This window comes from Microcaecilia unicolor, chromosome 3 (assembly GCF_901765095.1).
Source record: "Microcaecilia unicolor chromosome 3, aMicUni1.1, whole genome shotgun sequence".
NCBI classification, from domain to species: domain Eukaryota; kingdom Metazoa; phylum Chordata; class Amphibia; order Gymnophiona; family Siphonopidae; genus Microcaecilia; species Microcaecilia unicolor.
In genome coordinates this window covers 8,932,790-8,944,864 of record NC_044033.1, presented here as the reverse complement: position 1 = coordinate 8,944,864, position 12,075 = coordinate 8,932,790, and positions in this window count along the sequence as shown.

The window sequence follows — 12,075 nt, the reverse complement described above, 5'->3', positions numbered from 1 at the left end:
CCGGTAGTTCTGGTTTGGAATCTTAATCAAGTCCTCCGTGTGCTTCAGTGGGCCTTCTTTTGAGCCTCAAAACCGTTTGTCCTAGAAAGATCTCACGTTGACGATGGTCTTCTTGGTGGCCATAGCTTCCGCCAGATGGGTGTCAGAGCTGCAAGCTCTGTCCTGCAGGGACCCCTTTATCCGTTTTATGGAGGCGGGGGGTCTGAATTAGGACGGTTCCGTCCTTCCTGCCTAAGGTGGCATCTCGTTTTCACTTGAATCAGCCACTCTTTCTTCTGGCTTTTCGCAGGGAGGACTATTCGTCCAAATTTTGGGCACTATGGTGCCTGGATGTGAGGCATATTCTGCTCCATTACCTGGAGCTTACCAGCACTTTCTGTTGCTCCGATCATCTTTGTCCTCTTTGCTGGTCGCAAGAAAGGGGGATATGGCTTTGAAAGGTACGGTGGCCTGTTGGCTGAGAGAGGCAAAATCTGCGGCGTACCTAGGTATGGGAAAATCTCCTCCTTTGCGGGCGCTTTCTACCAGGGTGTAGGTGACTTCCTTCACTGAGTCCCGCTTGGTATCTTTGGAGGAGATTTGCAGATCGGCCATTTGGGCCTCTGCACATTTTTTCTAGACATTACAGTCTTGACGTGGCAGTGTGTGTGGACAGAGCCTTTGGTTCTTCGGTCCTGTTGGCTGGTGTTAAGTGTCCCGCCCATCTTGAGGACTTCTTGGTACATCCCACAAGTCTCTGGATTGATCTGTGGGATGCTGTGGAAGGTAAAATTAGTCTTTACCTGTTAATTTTCTTTCCATTTGTCCCAATAGATCAGTCCAGAGACTCACCCTGTGTAATTTTGGGTCAGTTTTTCTGCGGTTTTACTACGATTTCCATGTTAACAGGTTTTGATGGTTAGATTTTATCAGGTTCCTTCATTTGATTTTTGTTAAAAAAAAAAAAAATTAAACCAACTTGCTGCGATTGTCCACTTCAGATCTTTTCCTCCAAGAGGGAGGAAAAGATCCGAAGTGGAAAATCACAGCAAGTGGTGGAGAAGGAGCCTCCATGGGCTTCATAGAGGCAGGAGAGGGTTTATCTGTTTGGTTTCTTCTTCAACTGCTTTGGTATTGACAATACTGAGAGTGAAGGTGACCACATGTTGGAATCCTCTGAAGTTCTCTCTATCTCTACCTGCTGGTCAAGGGACATAACCCACAAGCCTCTGGATTGATCTGTTGAAACTAATGGTAGAAAATTATCAGGTAAGGACTTATTTTACTATACACTGGTTCTTAGGGATTGCTTGAGCATGGAAGAGTTTTCTCAGGACTTCATTTGTAGACAAAAAGTAAGTGGGACTTTGGAGTGGGGAAGGGGCAGAACCAGGGCTGGGTTTGAGCTGTTACTCTGCAAAACATGACAATTGGGCCTTCCTTGTCATCAGCAGCAGACAAATCCAGAGACTTGTGAGCAGGGGCGTATCTGCGTGGGGCCACAGGGGCCTGGGCCCCCGCAGATTTCGCCCTGGCCTCCCTCCCGCCGCCAACCCTCCCCCACTAATGTTGTTTACCTTTGCTGGTGGGGGACCCCAACCCCCGCCAGCCGCCGAGGTCTTCAAAGTTCTTGTTCGTCGTCCTCCGTGGCCATGCTGTACCCTGTTGATTCGGAGTCTGTCTGACGTCGCACCACGTTGTACGCGCGTACAACGTGGTGCGACGTCAGACTCCAAATCAGCAGCGTACAGCATGGCCACGGAGGAGGACGACGAACAAGAACTTTGAAGACCTCGGTGGCTGGCGGGGGTTGGGGTCCCCGCCAGCAAAGGTAAACAGCGTCAGCGGGGGAGGGTTGGCGGCGGGAGAGGAGGTGGAGAGAGTCGGTGGCAGGGGGGGGCTCTGGCAATGGCGGGGGGGGGGGGGAGTCGTTGGTGGCAGGGGGGGCTCTGGCAATGGCGGGGGGGGGGGGGGGCTAAATGTGCCCCCTCCCTCTGGCCCTGGCCCCCCCTACTGCCAGTCCAGATACGCCCCTGCTTGTGAGAAATAAAATTATCAGGTAAAACATTAATTTTTCCTTTTCTCTCTGTCCTCCTCTGCTCTCATGGTGCTGGTCCTTCATCCCAACCTCCCACCCTTCGTGATTTCTTCAGTAATCCTAGAGCCCCTGAATCACAAACTCCTTTTTCCTGGTGGGCTTCAAGCCCTTTATGGTGGTCACTAAAATTCTCCCTCCCAGTATATTGCCCTCTCCAACAACTCTCTTTTTCTCCCTCCTTAGACAGTAAGGCACAGGCCTCGGCTTTGAGCTGGAACCAGTGGGCTCTTTTTTGCATTAGAAAGTGGGAGCAGACTGGCTACATTGCCTGCTGTTCTGGGTCTCCTGAGATCACTGGTGGAGGGTCCTGCAATTCAAAAACTATGCTAAGCAGCTGAATTTTAGATTTTTGAAACATCAAAACAGCATTAACAATTCAAACCAGTATGCTCCAAAGGTGGTATTTTGAAGTGAAGGTCTCCTCAGAATCCATATCTGCTTTCATAAGGCTGACCCCCTTCCCCTCTCCAGCAAAACCTAGTAGCAACTGGCTGCTAACAAATGTGTGGGAAATCAAGATAGAATTCTATCTTTTCATGTAAATATATGGAGAGTCTCCGCATCCATCTCTTGTGTGAGGCTCAATGTTTTGCTATAAACCCACTAAATCTATATGTTGTTATTTAGCCTCAATTTCATGCAGATGCTAGGTTTTGCCACTCTGAGTTTAAGGAGAACGGAAGTTGTTTTTGGCCAACTTCTGTGCATCACTGCATTGAGGCAAAACCAAGTCAAACTAATTTTTTAGCAGTTTTGTCAGGTACTAGGTTTTGCTCTGGGGTAGTGTCTTTTACTTCCTCCCTTGGCATCATGGCAAAGGGGGTAAGGGAAGACCAGAGGGGGTAGTCTTGTCCTCTGTGCAGATAACTTTAATTTGACTAGATTTTCTCCTGTCACCGCTCTTGTTCTGTCTGGCAGTAAATCCACTGAGCACTCTGTCATTGGACTATGAACTATGGATTTGACTTTAATCCCAGAGACATTAACGGCACCCAGATAATATTGCAGCAACCATTTGTGAAAGATCAGAAGCTGTACCATCCCTGTGATTACCTGGTGGAACGATGCCAGGTGGAGAAGACTTTCTCAGATAGACAAATGTACAAAACTGAAACATCGGTCGGCAGATGATTATAAGATAAACAGGAAAGCATAGATAAATACCTGAGAACAGCAAAAGTGCAGCCCAGATTGATGAGAGAAGAGAAAAGCAGCAAAGATTACGACAGAAGCTAAAAATGATCTTGAAAAGAACTTTAAGAAGACAGAAGTGGTTAGGGATCTGCAGGTTTGTTTAGGGCTTTTCCCATATATTCAGTTTGATTCACGTGTGTTTTATTTTCTGTTGTGTTAATTCATTAAATCAGTATAGAATGTACTAATAAACCAAATGCACATCACTGCAATACTCATAATCTTAAGAGTTTTGGGATCAGAAACTGACTTTGTAAAAAACCTGAAAGAGTGAGTGCAAAAAACCTAGGCTTAATTTCTAGAGAGAGGCTGAAACAATTCCACCACCTTTTTTGGACTCCAGAGCCAGCGGGTTGAGAGGGGAGAGGCTGTTCTGCATTTGGTACCAGAAAACAGGTAACCAATCCATAAAATTCAGCACAGACAAAAAGACAGTAGATTGCAAAGAAAAAGCTCAAAACAACTCCAATTTATTCACCATATAAAACTAATTAAAAGCACTGCATTTCAATAATGCAATTGACACATTTTATATTGAATTTGATGTACATACAACAGTGCTTATGTTTTTTTGGATTGTAGGAAAAAAGGTACCGGTACTGATAAAGGGTCAACCTTAATGGCAGGGTTGTTATATGTGGCTCCATCCTTACACTAGAACTCAATACAGCTATAAAAAAATTATAGCACAAATATTGAAGACATAATTATTGCTAACGGGAGAAAAAAAAGCCTCAGTAGTCACAAGCTTTTTGCTGTGGGGTTCAAACATCGTTAAATCCACTCTGTCAAGAGTACCACAACAGCCAATCATTGGCAAAAAAAACTCCTGAAAACGTTTTTGAAATTTCAATGCTTGTAACCAAATATTTTGAAAACTGAAAGCCAAATATTAATTTGTGACAAAATTCTTGCAGAGGAGTAACCAAAATCTTATGCATACTCATCAATGTGTAATAGCATAATACGACAGCAGTTAGCTGTGAGCATGCTCCTTTTCAGACCTGATCCCAATGGGGACCCATTTCACACCCCACACCCCCCCCCCCCCCCCCGGCAGCCCTGATTGCTTTGGTCCCAGTTTCTAGTTTCTACTTTCCTCATCTTTTCTTCTCTATTGCCAGGATTTTTCTCTCCTCCCTTTTCCTTTCAGCTTTCTTTGATTTTTATTTTCTGCCTTTGTCCACATTTTACTCTTTCTTACCATCCAGTCTTCAATTTCCTTTGATTGTGTCTGTCTGCATCTTGCTCCTCTCTCTTCTCCATTTTCATCCATTTGCCCCCTTTCCCCTCTCTCCCCACTTCCAGCTTGCGTTTCTCCCCTTTCACCATCCGGCATCTCTCCTGTGGCCGCTGCTGCTTCTCCAATGAGTAAAAATGAAGGACTAAAATGCGCAGGGCTGCGGTGCTAGGACACGCACTGTCAGCTCTGCCAATCCCCTGCCCCTCTGACGTTGACTTCCTGTTCTGGGGCAGAGGATCGGCAGAGTCGACATTGTGTGTCCCAGCACTGCAGCCCTGCATCTGCTACTCCTTGCTTTGCCAGCTGTTGCTCAATGGGAAAAGCAGCAATGGCTGTCGGAGAGAGGCAGGAGATGGGGTGGGGGATGAGCGGACAAGGAAAAAAATGGGCTGGTACACTGTACTGGCACAAGAAAAGCCGTTTCTATTATCGTTTATATTAACAGAGCTCTTATAATTTTTTACAGTATTTTATCAAACCCCTGATGCAGCCCTTGAGAGGGTGAAACATGATGGGGCTGGGCTTTTAATTAATTATTTGCTTTATGTAGTGGATAAATTGGACTTGATGTGAACTTTTTCTTTGCGATCTACTGTCTTTTTGTCCTTAGGCTACGTTGGACAATGGTCAATTGCTACAAGCAAAGTTTATATGGTGGTTGATGGTGGGGCTCATTTTCAAAGCACTTAGACACACCAAGTACCAATATACAGAAAGGCAAGAAAATGAGACACAAGTATTAAAGGGGGTTACTTTCTAATGTTGGCCAGTTGGACCCATTTAGGGTATGGTAAAAATATATTGTAAGCCACATTGAGCGGTGGGAAAATGTGGGATACAAATGCAATAAATAAATAAATAAATAGTAGTACTACTACTACCACTTATCATTTCTAAAGGGCTACTAGACGTACGCAGCGCTGTACACTTGAACATGAAAAGACAGTCCCTGCTCGACAGAGCTTACAATCTAATTAGGGCAGACAAACAGAGCAAATAAGGGATAAGGACAAAGAGTAGCAAGATTCCGGAACCCCAAAGAGAAGAAAGATTCAGGAATCCCAAAGACTACTACTACTTATCATTTCTAAAGCGCTACTAGATGTACGCAGCGCTGTACACTTGAACATGAGGAGGAATACCGGATGAAACTGAAAGAAGCCAAGAGAGAGATACGACTGGCGAAAGCGCAAACGGAAGAACAAATGGCTAGAAATGTGAGGAGGGGTGGCAAAATTTTCTTCAGGTATATTAGTGAAAGGAAAATGACTAAAAAGGGAATTGTGAGCCTAAAAGATACTGCGAACCGCTATGTGGATAATGATGAAGAAAAAGCAAATTTGCTAAATAGATACTTCTGTTCTGTTTTCACAGAAGAAAATCCTGGAGAAGGACCGCGATGGACTGCAAAAAGTACAAATGAGATTGAAGTGGATAGAGCACCGTTCACGGAAGAGAGTGTGTATGAACAACTTGAAAAGCTAAAGGTGGACAAAGCCATGGGGCCGGATGGGATCCACCCTAGGATATTGAGGGAGCTCAGAGAGGTTCTGGCGGGTCCTCTTAAAGATTTGTTTAATAAATCCTTGGAGACGGGAGAGGTTCCGAGGGATTGGAGATCGGCAGATGTGGTCCCACTTCACAAAAGTGGTGATAGGGAAGAAGCTGCAAACTACAGGCCGGTAAGCCTCACTTCAGTTATTGGAAAAGTAATGGAAGCGATGCTGAAGGAAAGGATAGTGAATTTCCTGGAAGCCAATAAGTTGCAAGATCCAAGACAGCATGGATTTACCAAAGGGAAATCGTGCCAAACAAACCTCATTGAGTTCTTTGATTGGGTGACAGGAGAACTGAATCAGGGACGAGCTATGGACGTAATCTACTTAGATTTCAGCAAAGCTTTTGACACGGTTCCCCACAAGAGGCTCTTAAATAAACTGGAGGGGCTGAAGATAGGACCCGAAGTGGTGAACTGGATTAGGAACTGGTTGACGGACAGACGCCAGAGGGTGGTGGTAAATGGAATTCGCTCGGAGGAGGGAAAGGTAAGTAGTGGAGTGCCTCAAGGATCGGTGCTGGGGCCGATTCTGTTCAATATATTTGTGAGTGACATTGCCGAAGGGTTAGAAGGTAAAGTTTGCCTATTTGCGGATGATACTAAGATCTGTAACAGAGTGGACACCCCGGAGAGAGTGGAAAACATGAAAAAGGACATACGGAAGCTAGAAGAATGGTCTAAGGTTTGGCAATTAAAATTCAATGCGAAGAAATGCAAAGTGATGCACTTAGGAAGTAGAAATCCACGGGAGACCTATGTGTTAGGTGGGGAGAGTCTGATAGGTACGGGCGGAGAGAGGGATCTTGGGGTGATAGTATCTGAGGATTTGAAGGCGACGAAACAGTGTGACAAGGCGGTGGCAGTAGCTAGAAGGTTGTTAGGCTGTATAAAGAGAGGTGTGACCAGCAGAAGAAAGGGGGTGTTGATGCCCCTGTATAAGTCGCTGGTGAGACCCCACCTGGAGTATTGTGTTCAGTTTTGGAGGCCGTATCTTGTTAAGGATGTAAAAAGAATTGAAGCGGTGCAAAGAAAAGCTACGAGAATGGTATGGGATTTGCGTTACAAGACGTATGAGGAGAGACTTGCTGAACTAAACATGTATACTCTGGAGGAAAGGAGAAACAGGGGTGATATGATACAGACGTTCAAATATTTGAAAGGTATTAATCCGCAAATGAATCTTTTCTGGAGAAGGGAAGGTGGTAGAACGAGAGGACATGAAATGAGATTGAAGGGGGGCAGACTCAAGAAAATGTCAGGAAGTATTTTTTCACGGAGAGAGTAGTGGATGCTTGGAATGCCCTCCCGCGGGAGGTGGTGGAAATGAAAACGGTAACGGAATTCAAACATGCGTGGGATAAGCATAAAGGAATCCTGTGCCGAAGGAATGGATCCTCAGGAGCTTAGTCAAGATCGGGAGGCGGGGATAGGGCTGGGAAGACTTATACGGTCTGTGCCAGAGCCGGTGGTGGGAAGCGGGACTGGTGGTTGGGAGGCGGGGATAGTGCTGGACAGACTTGTACGGTCTGTGCCAGAGCCGGGGTTGGGAGGCAGGGCTGGGGAGGTGAGGATAATGCTGGGCAGACTTATACGGTCTGTGCCTGTGCCAGGGCTGGTGGTTGGGAGGCGGGGATAGTGCGGGGCAGACTTATACGGTCTGTGCCCTGAAGAGCATAGGTACAAATCAAAGTAGGGTATACACAAAAAGCAGCAAATATGAGTTATCTTGTTGGGCAGACTGGATGGACCGTGCAGGTCTTTTTCTGCCGTCATCTACTATGTTACTATATGTTACTATGAAGAGACAGTCCCTGCTCGACAGAGCTTACAATCTAATTAGGACAGACAAACAGGACAAACAAGAGATAAGGGAATATTAAAGTGAGGATGATAAAATAAGGGTTCTGAACAAGTGAATAAGGGTTAGGAGTTAAAAGCAGCATAAAAAAGGTGGGCTTTTAGCTTAGATTTGAAGACGGTCAGAGATGGAGTTTGACGTACCGGCTCAGGAAGTCTATTCCAGACATATGGTGCAGCAAGATAAAAGGAATGGAGTCTGGAGTTAGCGGTGGAGCAGAAGGGTGCAGATAAGAGAGATTTACCCAGTGAACGGAGTTCCCGGGGAGGAATGTAGGGAGAGATGAGAGTGGAGAGGTACTGAGGAGCTGCAGAGTAAATGCACTTATAGGTCAATAAGAGGAGTTTGAACTGTATGTGGAAATGGATAGGGAGCCAGTGGAGTGACTTGAGGAGAGGGCTAATATGAGCATAGCGACATTGGCGGAATATTAGTTGTGCAGCAGAATTTTGAACAGATTGAAGAGGAGAGAGACATAGCTGCCGAGAGGGGGGAGCATGGGTGACAAAATTCCCCTGGCCTCCAAGGGGGCCCCGGCGCCGTAGTCCCACCCGCCCTCCGTCGTCGACCGTCTGCCACCGGGCCGGACCCCCTGCATTGAAATCACAGCGCCTCTCACCTCCGTGTGAAAGCGCTGCAGGCAGCAGGTCCCCTCCCTTCGGGACTTTTTCCCTCCCTGTGTCCCACCCTTGTCTAACATAACTTCCACGAGGGTGGGACACAAGGAGGGAAGGCGGGCCGAATGGAGGCGATCTGCCTGCAGCGCTTTCACACGGAGGTGAGAGGTGCTGTGATTTCAATGCAGGGGGCCCGGTGGCAGACGGAGGGTGGAGGGGGGAGCAGCAGCGGCAACCTTCGGGGGGCCGGCCTTGCCCCAGGCCAGTCTCTTGGTGGCCCTGGAGAGAGATTACTAAGTGGGAGACCTGTGAGAAGCAAATTGCAATAGTCTAAGCGAGAGGGAAGCTCTGACGCTACCAGCCTTTCTCGATCGCTGCCTGCACCATTCACGCTGCCGAGTAGTAAGTAGGGGAGTGAGAGGAAGGGTGCAGGACTCGCTGGGGGGGAGGGGGGGGGGGAAGGTGCTGGCATGTTGTACTGGCGTGTACTGGCACAAAAAAAAAGCACTGGCTATTTGTGATATATAATGAATTGTAACTAAAAAAATAGTTGATAATTTGTTGAATATCTAACATATAGTGTACAGCTATTAAAAACGTTTTTTTAACCCAGTAAAAATCTCTCTTGAACTAGGCACAGGGAAAAAAAATTAAAAATGCTCCCAGGTTTCAACCTAATTCATGTTTAATTTGGGATATAAATGTCATAAATAAATAGATAGAAACTCTGATTGTTGAGCACCCAATTTTCATAACATGATGTCTGTTTTAGTGGCCCTTTACCAGGAGCGAGAAAAAAAAATATCTGCACCAATATAACAGGGGTGGGGGGGGGGGGGTCCCTGTAACCAGCTCCTCCAAATGACATAACAAATTCTCCGAGGACAAGTAGGCATATATTCTCACATGTGGGGGTGACGTAACGTCTGCCCGGAAGACTTTCTAGCAAAGTCTTGAAATCTTTAAGTGTCCCTTGTCGCGTGCGCGGGCACACATGCACATGCTCCTCTTCCCGCCCGCCGCACGGACACGTTCCTCAGTTGTTTTTTCTCCGCGTCTGAGGTGACACGGAGTTCCATCGATTTTGTGTTGCTTCAAATTGTATCCTTTACTCTTCTTAGTTTCTTTTTCCATCGTTTTTAAGTTTTCTTTCTTTTAGTCGCGACTGTATTTAAGTCGCTCGTTCGAGTTATTTTCCTTCGTTTTTTTGTGTCTCTTTTTTCTGGCACAATCGTGTCTTTTGATTTGGCAGGGGCTGTTTTTCCCGACATGTCATCAAAGACGCCCAGCGGCTTTAAGCCTTGTGCCTGCTGCCACTGGACCATCTCTGGCACTGACCCGCACTCCTGGTGCCTTCAGTGCCTTGGGCCAGATCATTGTTCGGAGGGCTGCAAAATGTGTCTCGCTATGAAAAAGCGGACCCTGCTCTCTCGAGATGCCCAACGAGAGAAGATTTTTGGATCCGGTTACTCGACGTTGACGGAAGGCAGTATCGGCATCGGGAGTCCGAGGACAGGCTGCCAAACGACCGATGCTCGCTGGGAGCAGTGATGCATCGAGTGGGTCTCCACCTGCCTCGGCGCCTCCTGCTTTGCAGGCCCCCCAGGACCGTCCCGCATCGGACCCGGCCCCGAAGAAGCGTGTGGATTCCACTTCCTCTTCTCCGGCACCAAGTCTCGACGGCGGGCATTGGGCAAAGGCCAAGAAGCACCGCCGTCGTTCTCCTTCTCAACACTGTACTGGGAGCTCCGGGTCATCGAGACATTCGATACCCGAGAAGCGTCGGTGCCGAGAGGGTCGCTCCCCCTCTGTTACGGAGGTACCGATGCGTGGGTCACCTGGCAGCCCAGTCCCGGCTCCCCAGCCTCACCAGACTCTGCCTCCGGCGCCTGTACCGGCCCCACAGCTTCCGACAGCAGCTCTGGATGAGCGTATCAAGGCTCTTTTTCCTTTTTTTATGGAAACGATGCTGCACCAGTTGCACTCGGTACCGGGGGTGCCGGTGCCGATGGAGTCAGAGGCGCCGGTGTCGGAGGTGTCAACACCGTCGGTGCCGGAGATTCCCGCGGCGTCGAGCCTTATGCCTGTGGTGAGGTCTCTTTCACCGGTGCCGCTTTCGGTGCCGGTGTTGCCAGCCTCCTGGGTCGACTCTCCGGTTGCATCGGTGGAGGAAGCTTCACCGGAGTCTTCTGGACCGTTGACATCTCGACGCCCCCATCGAGATCGTCGTGCCTCTTCGTCGAGACGGGCTCGGATTCGGGCGGCTCTATCTGAGTTTTTAGCCCCATCCGACGATACCTCATAGGATCATGATGAGAGGCGTGAGGAGTTCTCTGCCGAGGATTCTCAAGGCATCCCATCTGATTCTACTCCCTCGCCACAAAGACAACTTTCTCCTCCTGAGAGCTTGTCTTTCTCCTCTTTTGTTCGGGACATGTCTGAGGCCATCCCCTTCCCTATGGAGCTTGTGGATGAGCTCAGGGCCAAGATGCTCGAGGTCCTGGACTATCCATCTCCACCTAAGTCTTCTGCCACAGCTCCGCTTCACGTTACACTCAGGGAAGTGCTGTTGAGGAACTGGGAGAAGCCTCTTTCTTGCCCACCTGTCCCCAAGAAAGTTGAGTCCCAGTATCGGGTCCACGGGGAACCCAGTCTCATGCAGGCTCAGTTGCCTCATGATTCAGCGGTGGTGGATTCCGCTCTCAGGAGAGCTAAAAGTTCTAGGAACTACACCTCGGCGGGAGTACAGAACTTTGGACTCTTTTGGGAGGAAGGCGTAACAGGCCGGTTTGCTCGCGACCAAAATCCAGTCTTACCAGCTCTATACGAGCATCCATTTACGGAACTCTGTGCGGCAACTTGAGAGTTTGGTGGATGCACTCCCACCGGAGCAGGCTGAACCCTTTCATCAAGTGGTCAGGCAGCAGAAGGCGTGTCGCAAGTTCCTGTCCAGGGGCGTTTATGACACTTGCGATGTGGTATCTAGGTTTTCTGCACAAGGTATAGCGATGCACAGACTCTCATGGCTGCGTGCCTCTAACCTGGAGGAGAGGACTCAGCAGAAAATAGCAGATATCCCGTGCCGGGGGGATCACCTTTTTGGAGAGAAAGTAGAAGAGTTGATTGATCATCTCTACCAGCGTGATAACGCTATGGATTCTCTCTTCTGCCGGGTGCCTTCTGCATCCACTTCCACCTCTAGGAAGTATTTTAAGGGAAGGAAAAGTGCTCCTTATGCCTCTAGGGGCCGTAGGTACACTTCTTATTCCCGACAGCCGGTTCAGGCTCGGCCCCAGCCCGCTCGCTCTCGTCAGCAGCGTGCACCGAAGCAGGCCCCTGCAGCTCCCCAGCAAAAACCAGGGACGGGTTTTTGACTGGCTCCAGCAGAGCATAGCCAAAATCATCGTATCTGTACCGAACGATCTACCTGTTGGAGGGAGGTTAAGATTTTTTCACCAAAGGTGGCCTCTGGTAACCTCCGATCGGTGGGTTCTCCAAATAGTTCGGTCCGTGTACACCCTCAATCTG